The following is a 21,714-nucleotide window of genomic DNA, read 5'->3' as shown; positions in this document are numbered from 1 at the left end:
ATCTGGGTGTTTACAGGGGATATTAAGCACATACATTCCAAATGATTATTTCTGTGAATAGAATATATATATTTTACTAAAGCATAAGCACTTGATGTTGTTTCTCCACGTCCTAAATTTTCTCAGTATCTTGCAAATGTTTGAGTTTTTTAAGTTAAAAATAAATCAGCATTTCAACAATCTATGGACTAAAACATAATTTTGTTCATAAACAATTTTTGTGCTGCTGCTCCTTATTCTCATGAGATTCTGATTAAGTAATTAGAAAACATTACAAGTGCAAAGGGCTGGGTTGGGGATGTCTCATTTTCACCAGAAACTGGTGCCTTTAAAAGTGTTCACTTCTTAACACTGATGCATTAGTGTTGGCACAGACTAGAATCCCTACAGCATGGGCTGGCAGGCAATGCCAATTTGGGATAGCTTGAAAATGTCATTAGAGAGCTACTGTATGAAAGCTGAAAGTAAGAAAGAGAATTCAGATGTCAGTGTGCAAAAATAAGTGTGGGTTTTATTAAAGTCAACATCTGAAAATTAAAGATAATTTGTGTATGTGTGTGTGTATGTGTATGTACATATATATGTATAAAATCTCGCTCTGTCACCAGGCTAGAGTGCAGTGCAGTGGCATGATCTCAGCTCACTGCAACCTCCACCTCCTGGGTTCAAGTGATTCTCCTGCCTCAGCCTCCCGAGTAGCTGGGACTACAGATGTGCACCATCACGCCCAGCTAATTTTTGTCTTTTAGTAGAGATGTGGTTTCACCATGTTGGCCAGGATGGTCTCGATCTCTTGGCCTCATGATCCATCCGCCTTGGCCTCCCAAAGTGCTGGGATTACAGGCGTGAGCCACAGCACCTGGCCAATTTGTATATATTTTCATGGTATGTTATTCACTGTATAAAATGTTCATTCATCTTGTATAATCACCATAGATTAAACTTTGTATCAACAGAACCTGATTCATTCAAATCAAATATTTTAAAAATTTAATGGCTTTAATCTGGATTCTCACTTTAATATTAATATTCTGCTTTGTGTTTATTTTGACATACTTTATGCATTTTCAATCTCCCTGTACATTTTTATCGTTTTTCTTGTACATAGCATATATTTTAACCTTATTTGAGAAACTTCATCTTTTACAAAGGGAATTTAAGTAATTCATATTTATTTAAATAAATAACTTTTGGCATTACTTCTATTATAATAGGTAATAATTGATATATTTCATGGTTCCTTTCCTTTTTTCTATTATGCTTTATAAACTATGCTTACTTTTTGGCTCTGTAGTTATTTGCAAATTGGAATATTTAAAGATAATTTATATTAGATAACATTTTAAATATTCTAAAATTGTTTTTTCCTTCCTTAGCACTTCTAATCTTAGATTGGTTTTCCTTTATTGGCAATTTCATTTTTCTAATTGTTCTAGTCATAAATCTTTGAGTCATCTTTGGCTCGTATCCTTCTTTCACACACCACATATAATCTGTAATGAGTTCCCATTGGCTCTAACTTTATATTTAGCACAAAATCCAACCACTTTTTGTCACCTCCTTTGTTAGGACCTTGGTCCAGGGATAGGAGAATAAACTTTTACCAACTGTGAAGAGTTATAAAGTATCATGGAGATATTTTCAATCTACCATAGTTTATAAGGTTTTTTTGTTTCAAAATGTATTTAGTCTAATATTAACAAAGCACAATAGACTTTGAAAAAATGTTTCTTGTTAATACTTGCCTGGTCTTGTTTTGATCATTTTTCAATCTTTATTTGTCCTTTTGGTTTCCATAGCATATCATTTAGGTTTGCTAAAATATGTATCCAAATTATACTTGTTAAAAGTCTTTTATTTCTTATATTTTAAGTGTGTTAATTTTTTGAACACTCTTTCTTATTTTTTTCCTGTGAACTAGTTTGGATGTTGGGACATTACTCTCATTCTGCTGTTATAGTATATGCTATACCTCTGTTGCTTAGATTCACTGGTAATTCTAATCTGTGATTGGATTGGACAGAATTGCAGGATAAGTGTTTGTTTTTTTCTGGGATTCAGCTGTCATGTTTTCTAGTAAAAAGTACCGGAAACTGTAGATAAGTGTGTTCTCAGGCAGTGTTAAAGAATTTTTCTTTTATCTAGGAGAAAAATATAACCAAAAATTTCTGTTTTATATTTATTGGCTGTTACTCATTTCCAGTTATTTAAATCATACTATTGGTAATACTATTATCAATAAAAATATAGTATTATCTCCAATAGACATTTTTGAACATTAATTGATTTAATTATATTTTATAACTATACATTACATTTTATCATATTAAATGAAAGTTTTCAATAATACAAAATATCATTATGTAAAACATTTTCTCTTTGATTTTTTTAAAAGTAATTTTATTAAAAATGTTTCTTCACTAGATTTGACTACTTAAAATAGTCTTACTTTTGAGGTTGAACATATTTTTGCCCTTGTTTCTGTCTACATTTTTAATGCTGCCAGGAATTTTAGGCAAAATATTTTCTTAAATTTTAAGACAGTGGGCAAGTGTTATTTTTACAGTCAGAACTATTTTTGAATTTTTGTTGTTTTAGTTTTCTTAAATTAAACCTATGTTTCTGGCTGGGCATGGTGGCTCACGCCTGTAAACCCAGCATTTTGAGGGGCCGAGGCGGGTGGGTCACCTGAGGTCAAGAGTTTGAGACCAGCCTGGCCAACATGGCAAAACCCTGTCTCTACTAAAAATACAGAAAGTAGCCAGGCGTGGTGGTGGGTGCTTGTAATCTCAGCTATTAGGCAGGCTGAGGCATGAGAAACACTTGAACCCAGGAGGCAGAGGTTACAGTGAGCCGAGATCGATTGCGCCACTGCACTCCAGCCTGGGGGACAGAGTGAGACTCTGTCTCAAAAAAAAATAAAAATAGAAAAACCCTATGTTTCTTAATTTATAAGCAATGACTACACTAAAGTAAACAATTGTGGTAGCAAAGCTAAATCTGAGAGCATGAGCTATGACAAAATTGTCTCATTTAGCAGAGACATTAGCCATAGACACTAACAAAATACTAGGGTAAGAACAGCAAACTGGACATCATTTAATATTTTCTCTTGAATATTACTGAAATAAATCACATTATTTTTTTTCCTCAAAATACACTTGAATATATTCTTTGTTAGATATTAATCAATATTAATAACCGTGAAGGCTTGTTTAATGAGTAGGCACGAGGAGATCACATGTCATGGAAGAGTGGTTAAAATGAGGTCAACGCTTTATTTTCTGAGGACATGATTGGGGTGGATTAACAAATGTGTATATTTACTTTGGCTGGGGCACAGCAGGGTCTGGGAGTTTACCTCCTTTGGAGAGGCATAGAAGCAGCCAGTGGCTGACTGAAATTGAGATCAAGCAAGTAGCTTGCTTTCCTCTCCTCTTGACACTTATGGGAGATATTAAAGCGTAGCCTCTGGCTTTGACCTTCACAAGGATAGAGGAAACACATGCGATGTAAAGAAAGCTAGGCAATCCAGACCTTCCAGCATCAGCCACAGGGTCTCTATACATGGCTCCATGCCTTTTCTGCTTCCTGAGTTGGTCCTTTAAGGATCAGCCACTGCCTTAAGCCACTAAGCAGTGCAGGAAAGATAAAGGGGCTCCCGCCCATTTTGACCACAGTTGATTCATAAATCAATTAATCTGCTCAAGTAATTGAGAGTTAACTGTATTTACGTATCTCTATTATACTGTTAGGCTTCCAAATATTCTTATTAAAATGTTGGTCTAATAAACTCCACCCTGACTAACTTCAAAACACACACACACACACACACACACACACACACACACACACACACACACAAGCACTGACTTCATTATCAGCAAACTACAGGCTTTACTTGAGTCCCTGGAGCAGGTGACAATTTGATTTTTAAGTGTCTTACTGATACTTTGCATTGATGTAGTACCATTCAAACCAAATCTCGAAGTGCTCTACAAAACATTAATTAATGAGAGCTCATAATATCCCATAGAGGACTGGTACATTTTTCAAGCTACCCTTTCAGAGATGAAATTTCCGGGGGTTAAGAGGCTTAATAAAAGTCACACTTCAAAACATTTTTACAGCTATGAAATGAGTTCAGAATTTGAAACTATCAATTTATATCACTATCAACCAGGACTCATTTCCTCTTACTGTGTGTCAATAACCAGTAATTGACATTTTTTTTTTAGGTTTTTAAAGCAAAAGTAGCATAATTCAGAAAGCAAAATGGCCAATGTTTCAGAAAGCCTTTCTAAATAGATGTGCTAGTGGCTATAAGATTCTATGCTAGTGTTGATACAGAAATAGTTGAACTTTAAAAGTGGGGGTGTTTACTATAAAAGACGCCAACTATTTGGGAAGAACACATTATTGGGAGATAAAAAGGTTAAATTTGGCAATTTGGCATTGAATAGCAATTTAAAAGTTCAAAACTAACATTTTGAGATATTAGTTGTGATGAAGTTTTAAAGAGCACCTGCAATATGGTAGTTAGATCACAAGCTTTGATGTTAAATAAAATTGAATACAACTTTAGGCTCTGCTATTTAATTGCTGTGAGACTTTGAGAAAATTACTGAATCCTTCTGAGCTTCAATTTTCTCATTTGTAAAATGGAGACTCAGTTAATGCACGCACACACACACACACACACACAAATGTATGAAGAGGAATGCCAAACTTTTTACTTATCACAAATATACTTCATTTCTCTGAGCAGTGAATCAGGAAAAAATTAACTGGAATTATTTTCCTCTCTAAATTTAATTTTCTGAATATATAATTCATGCAAATGGTATAAAATTTAAAATTTAAATACTTTTAAAAATGTATCTCCCTTCCTTTTTTCCCAGCCATCTAGATACTCTCCAAGAGAAACCTCAAAATTACATTCAAAATGTATATTTCCAATGGTTGCTATGAATTTAGACATATTTTATTTACACATTTGTTCATGCCACAAAGATTATTATACCTAATACATGTTGTTAGGATACTTAAGGTTGATTATCACTTATATCTTAGAAACCATTTTATGTATGTTTAGATACATTATTCTTAATAGCTGCATTTTTTAGTGAATGATTTATTAACCAGTATCATACTGATCAGTAAATTCTTTCCCAGGTCTTCGCTATTATGACTGGTTTGGAATTTACAGTAACTATTGTGCAACATAAAATATGTACAAAGATATATTTATGTATATTTGCTATAATTATTTATCTTACATGTAGGACAAATATAGCAAAATCGCTGTGTCAAAGTTGTATGTATACTTAATTTTGATAGATATTGCTAAATTGTGTTACATAGAAGTTGTCAAATTTGCCAGTCCCACCAGTTTCTCCTAATGATACAATGATAGAGGCAGGAGGCAGATTAATTCTAAGCAGACAGGGGCGTGTCCCTGGCAAAACGCCACCTGCAAGCCTAAAAGCCTGAAACCTGCAGCCCAACATGAGAACTTTTATCCCTGTTTTCCTGCTTGAATGTTGCTTTTTCCTAAACTACCCATGGCACCTCTCCGCCGCCCCCCATCCCATGCCACTAAGAAATCCAGACTCAGCTGGCAGAGCGGAGAAGCAGCTGGATGTCAGGAATAAGTGGCTGGGCATCAGGGAGAGGCAACTTGACTTCTGAAGACAGAGGCAGGGAGGCAGTTTGACTTTACAGGAGAGTAACCTTCCCTTCACATCCTCTTTCCCACTCCCCTCCCTGCTGAGAGCCGCTTTCATCACTCAATAAAATTCTCCACATTCACCATCCTTCAGTTAGTCCATGTGACCTCATTCCTTTTGGGCACCGGACAAGAATTCAGGATGCACCGGGTATGGGTACCCAGAAAGGCTGTCGCACTGGCCCTCTGCCCTCACTGTATAAAGATAAAGAAATTTAAGCTCAAATAACTGAAGTACTTCTACATGGCTATATAGCAAGTAAACAAAAGAAAATAGAAATTAATCAAGATACCTACCCTTAAAATCCAAGTTTTTTCATTACTTTAAGTTGCTCTAATCAACCAAAGTGAAATGATCTCATACTTCAGGTACCTTCTCTTTTTATAACACACAAAAATGTTGAATTAACTACATTCTCATTCCACATAGTGACATAATATTGAACTATCTATGTGACTGAAATTTGCAGCAACATTTAGTTATAATATTTTTGTCTTAACTTCAGATTCTGTATTATTCAAATAAAGTGCAAAATTTTTCCATTTCCTGGAAATACGTTTATTTGGTATAAATAACTTCCAAAATGTCTCTTGTCTGTGATGAGTTGATTGGAGATACAAAGATTGCCTAATTTATTTAAGGCATAGATTCTGTTTTTGAAACACCAATATGTGGGCACATATGGTTTTTTTCCAGGCTATTGTATATTTTCTAGACAGTGAAAATAGCATATCATAGAGAAGAGATGTTTAAAGACCATCAGTTCAGGTGCAAAAGTTTTATATACTGGGTCTTTTTCACTCTTTCTTTGTATTTGGCAGAAAAAGTAGAAGTGTTACTTTTTTTTTATTTTATTATTATACTTTAGGTTTTAGGGTACATGTGCACAATGTGCAGGTTTGTTACATATGTATCCATGTGTCATGTTGGTTTGCTGCACCCATTAACTCGTCATTTAGCATTAGGTATATCTCCCAATGCTGTCCCTCCCCCCTCCCCCCACCCCACAACAGTCCCCAGAGTGTGATGTTCCCCTTCCTGTGTCCTTGAGTTCTCATTGTTCAATTCCCACCTATGAGTGAGAACATGTGGTGTTTGGTTTTTTGTCCTTGCAATAGTTTACTGAGAATGATGTTTTCCAGTTTCACCCATGTCCCTACAAAGGACATGAACTCATCATTTTTTTATGGCTGCGTAGTATTCCATGGTGTATATGTGCCACGTTTTCTTAATCCAGTCTATCGTTGTTGGACATTTGGGTTGGTTCCAAGTCTTTGCTATTGTGAATAGTGCCGCAATAAACATACATGTGCATGTGTCTTTATAGCAGCATGATTCATAATCCTTTGGGTATATACCCAGTAATGGGATGGCTGGGTCAAATGGTATTTCTAGTTCTAGATCCCTGAGGAATTGCCATACTGACTTCCACAATGGTTGAACTAGTTGACAGTCCCACCAACAGTGTAAAAGTGTTCCTATTTCTCCACATCCTCTCCAGCACCTGTTGTTTCCTGACTTTTTAATGATGACCATTCTAACTGGTGTGAGATGGTATCTCACTGTGGTTTTGATTTGCATTTCTCTGATGGCCAGTGATGGATGAGCATTTCTTCATGTGTTTTTTGGCTGCATAAATGTCTTCTTTTGAGAAGTGTCTGTTCATGTCGTTTGCCCACTTTTTGATGGGGTTGTTTGTTTTTTTCTTGTAAATTTGTTTGAGTTCATTGTAGATTCTGGATATTAGCCCTTTGTCAGATGAGTAGATTGCAAAAATTTTCTCCCATTCTGTAGGTTGCCTGTTCACTCTGAGGGTAGTTTCTTTTGCTGTGCAGAAGCTCTTTAGTTGAATTAGATCCCATTTGTCAATTTTGGCTTTTGTTGCCATTGCTTTTGGTGTTTTAGACATGAAGTCCTTGCCCACGCCTATGTCCTGAATGGTATTGCCTAGGGTTTCTTCTGGGGTTTTTATGGTTTTAGGTCTAACATTTAAGTCTTTAATCCATCTTGAATTAATTTTTGTATAAGGTGTAAGGAAGGGATCCAGTTTCAGTTTTCTACATATGGCTAGCCAGTTTTCCCACCACCATTTATTAAATAGGGAATCCTTTCCCTATTGCTTGTTTTTGTCAGGTTTGTCAAAGATCAGATAGTTGTAGATATGTGGCATTTATTTCTGAGGGCTCTGTTCTGTTCCATTGATCTATGTCTCTGTTGTGTGCTGTGCCTGCCTGAGGCCACATCTTTCTACATACACTTTAGGCAGGCAGATCACCTGAAGTCAGGAGTTTGAGACCAGCCTGGCCAACATGTTGAAACCCCATCTCTACTAAAAATACAAAAAAATTAGCCAGGTTCTCTGGTGCATGCCTGTAATCCCAGCTACTCAAGAGGCTGAAGCAGGAGAATTGCTGGAACCCGGGAGGCAGAGGCTGCAGTGAGCTGAGATCACGTCACTCAACTCCAGCCTGGAGGACAGAGTGAGACTCTGTCTCAAAAAATATAAAATAAAATGCACATTTGTTCTTTTCAAGGAAGTATCTTTGTCAACATCTGTAGAAAACTTTAATGAAAAGTACCCAGTGATTATGTGGACTTCATTTGTACAGAAAACTGCCAGGAACCCAGAAACACAGCTGCTTTCTTAATGTTATCAAAAGTAAGAGTCACAGTGTCTGCATTTACCTGCCCCCCGACAAGAAACACACACTTCTGTCGATCTAGAAAGGTATTTATATTTTGAAGACCCACAAGAAATATTTTTGGGAATAAAGTTTGGACTAGCTACCTATATATTACAGATCTGTTTTAAAATTTACAACATAAATAAATAGATATTACCCTGTCCAAAACAAAAATTGCACTGACAAAAGATTGACATACTCAACAAGACCACACCCAAACAAAGGCCTTGAAACGTTGTATGTACAAGCTTTTGAGAAGAATGCAGCAGAAAAATTAGCTTTAACAAGATAGAAACACAAACATATTTAATTTTAACTAGATAGAGGTCATTTGAATGTATTGAATAGTTGTTGTTATTATTTTTAACAGCAAAGAAATAGCTGAATTTTATTTAAGACCTAACTATGCTTCCAAAATACATGCAATTCTACCTGGTGCTTAAATGGTTCTTTTTCACCATCAATAGCTTGTAACCTAAACAATACCAAATTTAAAATCTACATATCTACCATTCCATATCTAGAATGAGGTGCCAGGGTGGGAAAAGCATAACCCTTACTATTGTAATAGTAAGGCAGACTAGCTCCCCATGCTAGCCATCCTTGTATGCTGAGCCTGTGAATTTACCAGGAGCTGTTCTGCAGAAGACACCCCTCACTCTCTGCTAGCTAATTTATGAAGCTCGTTCTTCCAAATTAAGGCCAAGATTTTTCTTACTACCCATAGCAATCTCTCTTGTATTTTCTATGGCATGAAGACTCATTTATTCATCCTGACTTAATATCAACACCTCGTTGTCTTCCAGGCTAGAGTGTCAACTTCTTAGGTGCCAGACCTCATCTTACATTCTTTGTACTATGCTGAATCTAGGAAATTCTGGGCACGTAAATAGCCAACAGGTGGATAAGACACCGGTTGTATGTAGATCTTTTGTCAGTGCTATTTTTGTTTTGGACAGGGTAATATCTATTTATGTTGTAAATATTAAAACAGATCTGTAATATATAGGTAGCTAGTTCAAACTTTATTTCCTTACTGTGGTTTGAAAAGTTATTCTGGTTTAGAAGAGTCACAAGTAGAAAGGGACTGGATTCTGTAAGAGTCTTTTACATATTTGTAATAATGCCTGAAATGAAATTGTATTTTAAGATGAAATTATGAAATATTTACAAGTGACTATTATTTGCTGTAGGTAGAGTACCTTTGTTTCAATTATTCTGCCATGAAAGAAGCAAGATTAATAACTAGGTAAGTGTCCTGTGAAATGTTTTAAACTTACAAATATGTCCTATTTAAAATTGATTACCTTCATAATTGTTAATTGATCAAAGCATTCATATTAAATAAGGTCTATAGAAACTTTTTGTTGTAGTCAGAGTAAGGAACTCAGTTAGAGGCTCCCAAATGAAATTACTAATAAGCCCATAGACAAATTATTGTAACTGAACACTTATCTTCGAAGCTGAGAATTGAAAGATAAGTTATTTGAGGACAAGAGATACAATTTATAAAATTACCATAATTGACAGGTTCTGAGGTCCTCTAAGTCCCCTTTTCAGACAAAGGGCATTTATTTTGTTATCATTATTGTTGAAGACATCTTTCTCTCTGAAGCCCTTGAATCTACTTTCTTTCTTTCTTTCTCCCTGCCTCCCTCCCTCCTTCCCTACCTCCATCTGTCCGTCCCTTCCTCCCTTCTTCCCTTCCTCCCTTCATATTATTCTGATCTTCTGACGAGGAGAAAAACAAATAGACTATGCATCCCCAGCTCTTACATTATTAGGACACAATTTTTATTTTTTCAGGGTTTTTTTTTTTGAAAAATTTTAAAAGGAGAGTACGAAGATTAATCAAAATTATTATCTATTGACTAGGCTGCAATCAAGGAATTATCCAAGCTGTACTTAGAAGAGTCCAAGCTTTCTCACATTCAGTGGTCTCAAATTAGCAGCAGCAGCATCATCACCTGGAAACTTGTTAGAAACACAATTTCCTGGGTCTCACTCCAGAACTCCTGATTTAAAAATTCTGCAGGTACAGCTCAGGAGTCTGTGTTTTCACAAGTCCTCTAGGTAATACTAAATGTATTTTAGAATCCAGTAATTTATTTCTGGGCAGAATAAGGGACATGGAAAGCCTCATTCAAAACCATTTTTTCTCACAAAAGTATATAAAAATATGTTGAAAATGCAAATAGTATGGCTGATTGTAGAGGGAAATTCATACAATTTTGCTAGTTCAGATCTGATTCTTCTATTTTGTTCCACATGATTGAGGTGATTCTACTTACCCCTTAACGGGACTAAAGATAATATGTTGCCATATTAATTAGAGTTTGACAGTGATCAACATTTATTAAAGAGCACAGAACAATATTCAAATAATTTATGCTTCTATAAAGGTATCTTTAGAATCTGGGGTGGAAAAGTTTGAGAAGGGACGAGTCATGGCAGAATTTTTTTTTAATCTTTAGGTAATTAATTTAGAAGGGGAATCGTACATAAGCATTTCCAAATTGTATTGAAATATGAACACAACTTCACTTTCTTTCTTCCAGTAACATTTCCTAGTCGTTTCTCTAAATTCCGTTTCTGTTATGGAATGCTCTTTGATTTGCAGACATGTATTATGTATAACCAAGAATAGAGGCTTTCAGAAATTGTTGACTCTAACAAATAAACTTAAAAGTTCTTAACATATGGTTGTTGTTGATTGGATTTATCTATCATAACAAGAAACTAAGATAAGGTTTCATTCAGCAAAAACACTGTGAAGTATCACTTTATGGAAAGCCATTAGCTAAGACTAAAGTATGAAGTAACATGAGAAATGCAAATAACAGCAATATAATTAAACTGTCAAATGTGATAGCAAAATTTATGTGAAAATGCATGTAGCCTCAGTGTTCTTTCCTCACCCCCTTCCCTCCCCCAGTTTTTAAGGCAACATCAAAATAGTTACTTCTGAGAATATTTATCACCTGTCAAGAGAAAAGAGTAGAGACTATGTGGCTGTGCATCCCTGAAGGAAAATGTTCATTTCAAAGCACCATTGATGTAAATATTGCCTCTTTTCTATTTTGCTGAATGGGTTGTTACCCTGATAAATTTAATTGTGTTAGAAACATAATTATCTAAAAGCCACTGGCATTAAAAACACCAGTACACTTCTGTAATAGAATTACAGATGTGGGATCATCTTTAATATGGGGGACATGAGTCTTAATATGACTATTGCTTTTTTTTTTTCTTTTTTTTTGAGACGGAGTCTCACTCTGTCTCCCAGGCTGGAGTGCAGTGGTGGGATTTTGGCTCACTGCAAGCTTCGCCTTCCAGGTTCATGCCATTCTCCCGCCTCAGCCTCCAGAGTAAGTGGGATTACAGGCGCCCGCCACCACGCCTGGCTAATCTTTTTTAGTTTTTAGTAGATACGGGGTTTCACTGTGTTAGCCAGGATGGTCTTGATCTCTTGACCTCGTGATCTGCCCGCCTTGGCCTCCTAAAGTGCTGGGATTACAGGTGTGAGCCACTGCGCCTGGCACAACTATTGCTTTTCATGGGAGGAAATAATAGCACAATAACAACAACAACAAAAATGTTTCAGAAGAAGTTTGATATGGTTGATGGGACAAAGTGGTAAGAGATTCTTGCAGATGAATATTGCTATTTCTGCTAAGCTGTTAAAAACTTGAGACATGTCTAAATCTTCATTGTCACACACACACACACACACACACACACACACACACACACACACACACACAAAATTTCCTCCCATCGGTTTTCATTTGGTTGTGTTTACTGTACACTGAGATTTAAAAAATATATATGAAGTGGCAAAATACCTCTGCAAACAAGCAAAACAAGTACAACAAAAAAATTACCAAATTACATTATATGTGTAACTGAACTAATAGGAAGTGTAAATATTCTGAAAAGAGGGAATTCTTAATTAATAGGAATTAAATATTGTTTGTCCAAGGAAAGAGATGTCAGAGATGAAATGGGTAGCTTGAATAATAATAGATGGAGGAGAGAGAAAATGAATGTGCTGTGACTATGTTCTCTATTTAAAAATACAATTTTTTTCTTTCCTTTTTTTATTATTATACTTTAGGTTTTAGGGTACATGTGTGCAATGTGCAGGTTTGTTACATATGTATCCATGTGCCATGTTGGTGTGCTGCACCCATTAACTCGTCATTTAGCATTAGGTATATCTCCTAATGCTGTCCCTCCCCCCTCCCCCCACCCCACAACAGGCCCCGATGTGTGATGTTCCCATTCCTGTGTCCAGGAGTTCTCATTGTTTAATTCCCACCTATGAGTGAGAACATGTGGTGTTTGGTTTTTTGTCCTTGCAATAGTTTACTGAGAATGATGTTTTCCAGTTTCATCCATGTCCCTACAAAGGACATGAACTCATCATTTTTTATGGATGCATAGTATTCCATAGTGTATATGTGCCACATTTTCTTAATCCAGTCTATCGTTGTTGGACATTTGGGTTGGTTCCAAGTCTTTGCTATTGTGAATAGTGCCGCAATAAACATACGTGTGCATGTGTCTTTATAGCAGCATGATTTATAGTCCTTTGGGTATATACCCAGTAATGGGATGGCTGGGTCAAATGGTATTTCTAGTTCTAGATCCCTGAGGAATCGCCACACTGACTTCCACAATGGTTGAACTAGTTGACAGTCCCACCAACAGTGTAAAAGTGTTCCTATTTCTCCACATCCTCTCCAGCACCTGTTGTTTCCTGACTTTTTAATGATGGCCATTCTAACTGGTGTGAGATGGTATCTCATTGTGGTTTTGATTTGCATTTTTCTGATGGCCAGTGATGATGAGCATTTTTGCATGTTTTTTGGCTGCATAAATGTCTTCTTTTGAGAAGTGTCTGTTCATGTCCTTCGCCCACTTTTCGATGGGGTTGTTTGTTTTTTTCTTGTAAATTTGTTTGAGTTCATTGTAGATTCTGGATATTAGCCCTTTGTCAGATGAGTAGGTTGTGAAAATTTTCTCCCATTTTGTAGGTTGCCTGTTCACTCTGATGGTAGTTTCTTTTGCTGTGCAGAAGCTCTTTAGTTGAATTAGATACCATTTGTCAATTTTGGCTTTTGTTGCCATTGCTTTTGGTGTTTTAGACATGAAGTCTTTGCCCATGCCTGTCCTGAATGGTATTGCCTAGGTTTTCTTCTAGGGTTTTTGTGGTTTCAGGTCTAACATGTAAGTCTTTAATCCATCTTGAATTAATTTTAGTATAAGGTGTAAGGAAGGGATCCAGTTTCAGCTTTCTACATATGGCTAGCCAGTTTTCCCAGCACCATTTATTAAACAGGGAATTCTTTCCCCATTTCTTGTTTTTGTCAGGTTTGTCAAAGATCAGATGGTTGTAGATATGCGGCATTATTTCTGAGGGCTCTGTTCTGTTCCATTGGTCTATATCTCTGTTTTGGTACCAGTACCATGCTGTTTTGGTTACTGTAGCCTTGTAGTATAGTTTGAAGTCAGGTAGCATGATGTCTCCAGCTTTGTTCTTTTGGCTTAGGATTGACTTGGCGATGAGGGCTCTTTTTTGGTTCCATATGAACTTTAAAGTAGTTTTTTCCAATTCTGTGAAGAAAGTCATAGGTAGCTTGATGGGGATGGCATTGAATCTGTAAATTACTTTGGGCAGTATGGCCATTTTCACAATATTGATTCTTCCAACCCATGAGCATGGAATGTTCTTCCATTTGTTTGTATCTTCTTTTATTTCATTGAGCACTGGTTTGTAGTTCTCCTTGAAGAGGTCCTTCACATCCCTTGCAAGTTGGATTCCTAGGTATTTTATTCTCTTTGAAGCAATTGTGAATGGGAGTTCACTCATGATTTGGCTCTCTGTTTGTCTGTGATTGGTGTACAAAAATGCTTGTGAATTTTGTACATTGATTTTGTATCCTGAGACTTTGCTGTAGTTGCTAATCAGCTTAAGGAGATTTTTGGCTGAGACAATGGGGTTTTCTAGATATACAATCATGTCATCTGCAAACAGGGACAATTTGACTTCCTCTTGTCCTAATTGAATACCCTTTATTTCCTTCTCCTGCCTGATTGCCCTGGCCAGAACTTCCAGCACTATGTTGAATAGGAGTGGTGAGAGAGGGCATCCCTGTCTTATGCCAGATTTCAAAGGGAATGCTTCCAGTTTTTGTCCATTCAGTATCGTATTGGCTGTGGGTTTGTCATAGATAGCTCTTATTATTTTGAGATACGTCCCATCAATACCTAATTTATTGAGAGTTTTTAGCATGAAGGGTTGTTGAATTTTGTCAAAGGCCTTTTCTGCATCTATTGAGATAATCATGTGGTTTTTGTCTTTGGTTCTGTTTATATGCTGGATTACATTTATTGATTTGCATATGTTGAACCAGCCTTGCATCCCAGGGATGAAGCCCACTCGATCATGGTGCATAAGCTTTTTGATGTGCTGCTGGATTCAGTTTACCAGTATTTTATTGAGGATTTTTGCATCAATGTTCATCAAGGATATTGGTCTGAAATTCTCTTTTTTTGTTGTGTCTCTGCCAGGCTTTGGTATCAGGACGATGCTGGCCTCATAAAATGTGTTAGGGAGGATTCCCTCTTTTTCTATCGATTGGAATAGTTTCAGAAGGAATGGTACCAGTTCCTCCTTGTACCTCTGGTAGAATTCGGCTGTGAATCCATCCAGGACGGACTCTTTTTGGTTGGTAAGCTATTGATTATTGCCACAATTTCAGAGCCTGTTATTGGTCTATTCAGAGATTTCACTTCTTCCTGGTTTAGTCTTGGGAGGGTGTATTTGTCGAGGAATTTATCCATTTCTTCTAGATTTTGTAGTTTATTTGCATAGAGGTGTTTGTAGTATTCTCTGATGGTAGATTGTATTTCTGTGGGATTGGTGGTGATATCCCCTTTTTCATTTTTTATTGCATCTATTTGATTCTTCTTTCTTTTCTTCTTTATTAGTCTTGCTAGTGGTCTATCCAGCTCCTGGATTCATTAATTTTTTGAAGGGTTTTTTGTGTCTCTATTTCCTTCAGTTCTGCTCTGATTTTAGTTATTTCTAGCCTTCTGCTAGCTTTTGCATATGTTTGCTCTTGCTTTTCTAGTTCTTTTAATTTTGATGTTAGGGTGTCAATTTTGGCTCTTTCCTGCTTTCTCTTGTGGGCATTTAGTGCTATAAGTTTCCCTCTACACACTGCTTTGAATGTGTCCCAGAGATTCTGGTATGTTGTGTCTTTGTTCTCGTTGGTTTCAAAGACCATCTTTATTTCTGCCTTCATTTCATTATTTACCCAGTAGTCATTCAGGAGCAGGTTGTTCAGTTTCCATGTAGTTGAGGGGTTTTGAGTGAGTTTCTTAATCCTGAGTTCTAGTTTGATTGCACTGTGGTCTGAGAGACAGTTTGTTATAAATTCTGTTCTTTTACATTTGCTGAGGAGAGCTTTACTTCCAACTATGTGGTCAATTTTGGAATAGGTGTGGTGTGGTGCTGAAAAAAATGTATATTCTGTTGATTTGGGGTGGAGAGTTCTGTAGATGTCTATTAGGTCCACTTTGTTCAGAGCTGAGTTCAATTCCTGGATATCCTTGTTAACTTTCTGTCTCGTTGATCTGTCTAATGTTGAAAGTGGGGTGTTAAAATCTCCCATTATTATTGTGTGGGAGTTTAAGTCTCTTTGTAGGTCACTCAGGACTTGCTTTATGAATCCGGGTGCTCCTGTATTGGGTGCATATATATTTAGGATAGTTAGCTCTTCTTGTTGAATTGATCCCTTTACCATTATGTAATGGCCTTCTTTGTCTCTTTTGATCTTTGTTGGTTTAAAGTCTATTTTATCAGAGACTAGGATTGCAACCCCTGCCTTTTTTTGTTTTCCATTTGCTTGATAGATCTTCCTCCATCCCTTTATTTTGAGCCTATGTGTGTCTCCGCACGTGAGATGGGTTTCCTGAATACAGCACACTGATGGGTCTTGACTCTTTATCCAATTTGCCAGTCTGTGTCTTTTAATTGGAGCATTTAGCCCATTTACATTTAAAGTTAATATTGTTATGTGTGAATTTGATCGTGTCATTATGATGTTAGTTGGTTATTTTGCTCGTTAGTTGATGCAGTTTCTTCCTAGCCTTGATGGTCTTTACAATTTGGCATGTTTTTGCAGTGGCTGGTACAGGTTGTTCCTTTCCATGTTTAGTGCTTCCTTCAGGAGCTGTTTTAGGACAGGCCTGGTGGTGACAAAATCACTCAGCATTTGCTTGTCTGTAAAGTATTTTATTTCTCCTTCAGTTGTGAAACTTAGTTTGGCTGGATATGAAATTCTGGGTTGAAAATTCTTTTCTTTAAGAATCTTGAATATCGGCCCCCACTCTCTTCTGGCTTGTAGAGTTTCTGCAGAAAGATCAGCTGTTAGTCTGATGGGCTTCCCTTTGTGGGTAACCCAATCTTTCTCTCTGGCCACTCTTAACATTTTTTCCTTCATTTCAACTTTGGTGAATCTGACAATTATGTGCCTTGGAGTTGCTCTTCTCGAGGAGTATCTTTGTGGCGTTCTCTGTATTTTCTGAATCTGAATGTTGGCCTGCCTTGCTATATTGGGGAAGTTCTCCTGGATAATATCTTGCAGACTGTTTTCCAACTTGGTTCCATTCTCCCCGTCACTTTCAGGTACACCAATCAGATGTAGGTTTGGTCTTTTCACATAGTCCCATATTTCTTGGAGGCTTTGTTCGTTTCTTTTTATTCTTTTTTCTCTAAACTTCCCTTCTCACTTCATTTCATTCATTTCATCTTCCATCACTGATACCCTTTCTTCCAGTTGATCGCATTGGCTACCGAGGCTTCTGCAATCCTTGCATAGTTCTCAAAACTTGGCTTTCAGCTCCATCAGCTCCTTTAAGCCCTTCTCTGCATTGGTTAGTCTGGTTATCCATTTGTCCAATTTTTTTTCAAAGTTTTTAACTTCTTTGCCATTGTTTTGAATTTCCTCCCATAGCTCAGAGTAGTTTGATCATCTGAAGCCTTCTTCTCTCAACTCGTCGAAGTCATTCTCCGTCCAGCTTTGTTCCGTTGCTGGTGAGGAACTGCATTCCTTTGGATGAGGAGAGGTGCTCTGCTTTTTAGAGTTTCCAGTTTTTCTGCTCTGTTTTTTCCCCATCTTTGTGGTTTTATCTACTTTTGGTCTTTGATGTTGGTGATGTACAGATGGGTTTTTGGTGTGGATGTCCTTTCTGTTTGTTAGTTTTCCTTCTACCAGACAGGACCCTCAGCTGCAGGTCTGTTGGAGTTTGCTGGAGGTCCACTCCAGACCCTGTTTGGCTCGGTGTCAGCAGCGGTGGCTGCAGAACAGCGGATTTTCGTGAGACTACAAATTCAGCTGTCTTATAGTTCCTCTGGAAGTTTTGTCTCAGAGGAGTACCTGGCTGAGTGAGGTGTCAGTCTGTCCCTACTGGGGGGGTGCCTCCCAGTTAGGCTGCTCGGGCGTCAGGGACCCACTTTAGGAGGCAGTCTGCCCGTCCTCAGATCTCCAGCTGCGTGCTGGGAGACCCACTACTCTCTTCAAAGCTGTCAGACAGGGACATTTAAGTCTGCAGAGGTTCCTGCTGACTTTTTGTTTGTCTGTGCCCTGCCCCCAGAGGTGGAGCCTACAGAGGCAGGCAGGCCTCCTTGAGCTGTGGTGGGCTCCACCCAGTTTGAGCTTCCTGGCTGCTTTGTTTACCTGAGCAATGGCGGGGCATTGGGCAATGGCGGGCGCCCCCCCCACCAGCCTTGCTCCCACCTTGCAGTTTGATCTCAGACTGCTGTGCTAGCAATCAGCGAGACTCCGTGGGCATAGGACCCTGCAAGCCAGGTGTGGGACACAATCTCCTGGTGTGCCGTTTTCCGAGCCCATTGGAAAAGCGCAGTATTAGGGCCGGACTGACCCGATTTTCCAGGTGCCGTCTGTTACCCCTTTCTTTGAGTAGGAAAGGGAACTCCCTGACCCCTTGCACTTCCAGAGTGAGGCAATGCCTCGCCCTGCTTCAACTCGCACACAGTGCACTGCACAGACTGTCCTGCACCCACTGTTTGGCACTCCCTAGTAGGATGAACCCGGTACCTCAAATGGAAATGCAGAAATCACCGGTCTTCTGTGTCACTCACGCTGGGAGCTGCAGACCGGAGCTGTTCCTATTCGGCCATCTTGGCTCTAAAAATACAATTTTCAACTTATTTTCAAAATACAAATAAGATTTTCCAAGAGAAAATCTTATTTCAGTAAGCTATCAACTGTTTTTATGAAATGAATACAAAAATCTATGCTTGAAACTCAGCTTTGTCATGTGCTCTTATGACTTGGTTTCAACTGTTCAGTAATTAAAACCTCCAAATAATGGCAATTTTTACAAAGAATATTGTGAATATTTTACAAATAATTATTGTGAAGTATAAGATACTGTATATATCTCTTATATATGAAAGTGCACATATAGGGGCCGGGTGCGGTGGCTCATGCCTGTAATCCCAGCACTTTGGGAGGCCGAGGCAGGTGGATCACGAGGTCAGGAGATCGAGACGATCCTGGCTAAAATGGTGAAACCCCGTCTCTACTAAAAATACAAAAAATTAGCCGGGCGTGGTGGTGGGCGGCTGTAGTCCCAGCTACTCAGGAGGCTGAGGTGGGAGAATGGTCTGAACCCGGGAGGTGGAGCTTGCAGTGAGCCGAGATTGCGCCGCTGCACTCCAGCCTGGGCCACAGAGTGAGACTCCGTCTCAAAAAAAAAAAAGAGTGCACATATAAATTACTATTATCTCCAGGCTTTAGAAGAAAATATTTTTCAGTATTTCTAGATATGAAAAATGCCTCTAATGCCACCATAGGATGAGAGTCTAGGAGATGGACTTTAAGTTGTGGCTGTTACACTGACCCAGATCACATATGTTTATTAATTCAATGTAGAAGATCAATTATACTGCAGTTTTCAGAAGTATTAATATATGTTTATTTTTCTTAACAAAAACTGATGACCTAAAAAAAGGGAGGGAAGGCAAAAGAGAGAGAGTGACATGGTTTTGCTGTGTCCCCACCCAAATCTCATCTTGAATTGTAACTCTTCCATTTCCCATGTGTTGCGAGAGGAACACGGAGGGGGGTGATTGAATTATGGGGGCGGGTCTTTCCTTCACTGTTCTTGTGATAGTGAATGAGTCTGATGAAATCTGATGGTTTTTAAAAGAGGAGTCCCCCTGCAAAAACTCTTTTTGCCTGCTGCCATTCACATAAGATGTGACTTGCTCCTCCTTGCCTTCTGCCATGATTGTGAGGTTTCCCCAGCCATGTGGAACTGTAAGCTCAATTAAACTTCTTTCTTTTGTAAATTTCCCAGTCTCAGATATGTCTTTATCAGCAGCATGAAAGTGGACTAATACGGAGAGAAAACGAGAAAGAGAGAAAAACAGAAAGAAAGGAAGAGAAAAGATTGATTTTTAATTTTCCATTATGATATAAAAACCTCAGCTTACTCAAACCTAGGGATCATCCTTGTTTCTTTTTTTCTCAGCTGCATTTTATTTCCCTCACACCCCACTTCTATTTCATAATTATTCTGTCTAAGAAACCACCCCAAAAGACAGTGGCTTAGTACACATACACCTATTCCCAGGTTATGCTGTGAAAGTAATTTCTGTGGTTCCAACTGGATGTCTTTAATTTTTCCCAGGAAATTTGTCACGAGTTGTCTTTTATTTCTGTCAGGAAAATTGTCACAGAACCTTTATTATAAAGCGAGGGGTGACAAGAATCCTTATCGTGTGCTTTCCCATATTTTCCCCAAATTCATGTTGACTTTATTCTGACCAACACATTGTTGCTTAATATGAAAGGACTGGGGATTGGAAAAAGAGTCCAGTATCTGAATCAGTACATTCAGCCCACTGAGGACATCTTCATCCTGCCACATCACTCCTGCAGCTTACAGATGTATAGCTTCCCTTCTCTACTAGGAATTAAAGGAGAAGTTTGTATCCTGTGAACAAAGTGTGCAGCTGCATGTGTGAGCATACCTTGCCCCCTCCCCACCACACACAGATGTAACGAGAGGTTGTGTTAATTCACATATCCAAATAAGTCTTCATAATATTTACAGTGGTTCTGTGGCTCAGCATTGGGATTAATAATATAGTTAATTTTGGGGCTTTATAATATTTTAGATCCCACCTTTGCTGCACACGTATTTTCAATGTCAGTAGCACAGAGACATCCACATGCTAATTTGAAGAGGTTTGTTAATTTAGGTTTGTTTATTCTGGAAACTCTACTAAAAATGAAATTTTAGTGTACTTATAAAACATACTACTTTTTCCCTTCAAAGTGATATAAGACCCAGTAAAACCTGGGTAATAAGCTTCAGCAACTAATGATATTGGTAGAGGCTTTTGAAATGCATATTAGGTGATAATATTCCATCTCTCACTGTTACGGTATTATTATGATCCTAAAACTAGTAACACTGTTGAAGTGAAATCCATATAAAATAACAAAATTCTTAGAACTTTTAGGCAGTGTGTTTGACATTTTCTTACAAAAAGTCAATCCAGTTTCTGTGCTCTTGGTTCATTTTGTTTGTCTTCTAAGTGAGTCAGGATCAATAGGATCACTATGTTTATCTATTCAAATCTGAGGTATTGACTTGGAAATAGACAATTTCATTATCCTCATGGGCATGATTTTCCTATTGGTGTCATTGATACTAACTGAGCCTCTTGGGATTTCTACTGAAAGGTTATGATAGCCTGTGTTCAACTCAGTGAGAGTTTACTGAATTCCTCCAATCATGCCTAGAGGTACTGCATACAAATATGTGGTAATACTATCAGTGTTAAGGAGTAATGTGAATGAAAGGGTTACAAAATGAACTCCAGGATTATACAGAGCTATGCAGGACACACTACAGCAGACGAGATCAGATGGCACACTGTGCTTGGGGTTCATGCACAATTTTCAAAACAGCAGGGCTTTGTCCTCAGCTCTTCAATTCTGGCAGGCTTGTGAACTCTTCATCAAGATGGGAAATACAATCTTTTTGCTCCTTCTGAAAATGTGAAAATCTTCTGAAGCAGAGTTTGCCCCACAAGGGCAGTGCAAACAGTAAAGAAGAGAAGTGAAGGAATTTAGTCAAGCGGTTTGCAAAATCTTATATGAAGTATTATTTGGGAGATTGATTTATGAGTTTATGGGACTACAGGAGAGTCATTAGAAGATTTTGTAAAAAATTAAATTGAGTTTCAGTAA

This window comes from Nomascus leucogenys, chromosome 9, assembly GCF_006542625.1.
Source record: "Nomascus leucogenys isolate Asia chromosome 9, Asia_NLE_v1, whole genome shotgun sequence".
NCBI classification, from domain to species: Eukaryota; Metazoa; Chordata; class Mammalia; order Primates; family Hylobatidae; genus Nomascus; species Nomascus leucogenys.
This window is presented reverse-complemented; position numbering follows the sequence as displayed.